We start from the raw sequence: 3,287 nt of genomic DNA, 5'->3' as shown, positions 1-3,287 counted from the left end.
GAAATGTAATGTTGAGGCTGTTAATGCGAGTTATTACGTGAGGGGTGGAATAAAATAATTAGAAATGTAAAATAATACGTGATCTAGCGTAAGGTTTCACTTTTATTCATATTTTCCAACACATCATGCCATATTTATATTTTAGTACAAGAGAAATGGTGTTACTCTTAGCAATATTAATAGTAATAATAGTAGTAAGATAATAGTAGTTTTTTATTAAACTGATAGCTGCTGCAGGAAGTGGTTACTTAATAGATATCCCTGTACTGGGAAGTACCTAGGTTGCGGATTATTTGCTAAAGGGTTGTGAATCCCATGGGTGAGGAATTGTCATTAATGGGTGAAAAGCCCATTGCATTTGGGGCCATCAGTAAGCACTTTCTTTTTCGTTTAGCGTGTCTGGAGTTCTAATACTGCTTACTAATAATAATAATAATAATAATAATAATAATAATAATAATAATAATAATAATAATAATAATAATAATAACAGTTTTGATACAAAAATGTTCCACAGTATCGCGAATACAATGTGAAAAAATGATAAAATTATTAATTGTGCTCTTGCAATGGAGTTTATTAAGAAACTGGGACCTTTCTGGTGCCTACTCAATTCCCATTTCCAACCGAGATGGAAGCAGGGGAGGCTTTCTAATAATAATAATAATAATAATAATAATAATAATAATAATAATAGCATGAGTCTTGAAATGGAGAAACAAATCCACAGTTATGTAGATGTACAAATATTTAAAAATAATTCTGTACAGACTTATCTTTGAATATATATACATATACATAACTTTGGATGTTTCCTCAGTACTAATAATAATAATAATAATAATAATAATAATAATAATAATAATAATTGGAGTATTAGGTATGAGCAGCATAGAGTCTACGTAACAGTCAAGAACAATGATAGTAGACTTAGGCTACAGGTCTAGTTATGATAATCAAGTAAACAACAGTCTTGATGACAGTATAAAGAGAAGCAAGGAAAGCGCAGACTGCTGTAATTACTGGGTCAGACTGAGGAACTGCTACCGTTAACTTAACAGGAAACTAGGTCGGAGACGATTTTCACAGCTTCTTGGTTACTTGTATTATTATGTGATCTAGGATAGGAAAGAGATAAGGAGATGTTAGAAAAGGATTCAGATGTATTCATTTACTTGTAGTAACTTTGAGACAAAAAGAGAGATTTGCGTACCGGTTACCGCGGAATATGGTTTATGTACTGTAGTATGTCGGGTTGTGTGTGTGTGAGTATGTGTTTGTGTGTGTAAGGAACAGAGAGAGAGAGAGAGAGAGAGAGAGAGAGAGAGAGAGAGAGAGAGAGAGAGAGAGACTTTAGCGAGAAGTAATTCGAAAGTGATTTTATTTTCAAATGAGAATGTAAACAAGAAACGCTCTTAGTCAAATATTCGGTTTTCTTTTGCTATATAGTTATTGAGCCTGCCTGTCTTAACCGGGAATACGGGTGTTTCTCAAAGCTAAAATGTTGCTTGAAATATTCACCAGTGTGTGTGTGTGTGTGTATTCTATGTTTGTGTATTTATGTGCATAAAGCTTTCAGTCCATTAGGAATGAGGATTATCTCATGGAAGCTTTGTCCTTTGATACGATAGTATAAATTTTGAAAGAGCATTGATTGCCCACGAATGGTATCTCTCTCTCTCTCTCTCTCTCTCTCTCTCTCTCTCTCTCTCTCTCTCTCTCTCTCTCTCTCTCTCCGACTATAAAGTTATAAGGCTACTAATCACCTAATGTAACATAACCCTTTTATTTTGTGACGTATTTTGAGAAACTGATTATCATTATCTGTTTAGTGCATCACGTAAACCCTTCGTGCTTATTTAATCTGCGTCTTTTTATTAGCCATAGAGCTGCTGGGTTAGTAAACAAGCAGTGAAAAGTAACTAGCCATTTTTATTTTTCATTTTTGTTAAGTCATAATTGTTATTTTACTTTCGATTTTGTCAGTAATCATAATTGTTGGTTTACATACGATTTTGTGAAAAGTCAAAATTGTTATTCTATTTTACGATTTTGTTAAGATCCATAATTGTTATTTTACTGGCGATCTTGGTAAGAATCATAATTACTTTACTTACGATTTTGTTAAGAATCATAATTGTTATTTTACTTGCGATTTTATTAAGAATCAAGGATTTTGTCAAGATTTATAATTGTTATTTTACTTACGATTTTGTTAAGATTCATAATTGTTATTTTACTTACGATCTTGTTAAGAAACATAATTGTTATTTTACTTACGGTTATTTTACTTAGGATCTTGTTAATGATCATAATTGTTATTTTGCTTCCGATTTTATTAAGACTCAACGATTTTGTCAAGATTCATAACTGTTATTTTACTTACGATTTTGTTAAGATTCATAATTGTTATTTTACTTACGATCTTGTTAAGAATCATAATTGTTATTTTACTTACGGTTATTTTACTTAAGATTTTGTTAGAATTCATAATTGTTATTTTACTTACGATTTTGTTAAGACTCATAATTGCTATTTTACTTACGATTATGTTAAGAATCATGATTGTTATTTTGCTTATCTAATATTCTCAAGTAACAGCGCATGAGGAAAGAGACATATAAATTGAAGGACAGAATTTTAGATGTTCAGGGACTCAACCATTCCACTCATACTTGTAGTCGTGTGGCTCATCGTTTGTCATTCCGTATTGGAAAAGATATTATCCCCATCGAGCCTTCAAATCATAATTTCCGGGTATTTAAGCGGAACTCTGATGATTATCGCTGTAGGCGATTCTATATATATTTATTTATATATATATATATATATATATATATATATATATATATATATATATATATATATATATGTATATATATATATATATATATATATATATATATATATATATATATATATATATTTATATATATACGTTTTCGTTTAGTAATGAAACGGTATGATTGGTGAGCGATTTGTCAGGTAAACTGCGTATTTTTCTGACTATTATACTGTTTTTTATTCTTCTTCATTTTACTTCTGTTTTGTCATTTATTTCACACACACACAGTCACACACGCACATACACACACACACACACCTATATATATATATATATATATATATATATATATATATATATATATATATATATATATATATATCTATATATATACATATATATATATATATATACATATATATATATATATACATATATATATATATATATATATATATATATATATATATATATATATATATATATAATGGCTTAGAGGTTA

The sequence above is a fragment of the Macrobrachium rosenbergii genome, chromosome 48 (genome assembly GCF_040412425.1).
Source record: "Macrobrachium rosenbergii isolate ZJJX-2024 chromosome 48, ASM4041242v1, whole genome shotgun sequence".
Taxonomy (NCBI): Eukaryota; Metazoa; Arthropoda; class Malacostraca; order Decapoda; family Palaemonidae; genus Macrobrachium; species Macrobrachium rosenbergii.
The sequence above is the reverse complement of the archived record's forward strand: the minus strand, read 5'-3'. Positions refer to the sequence as shown.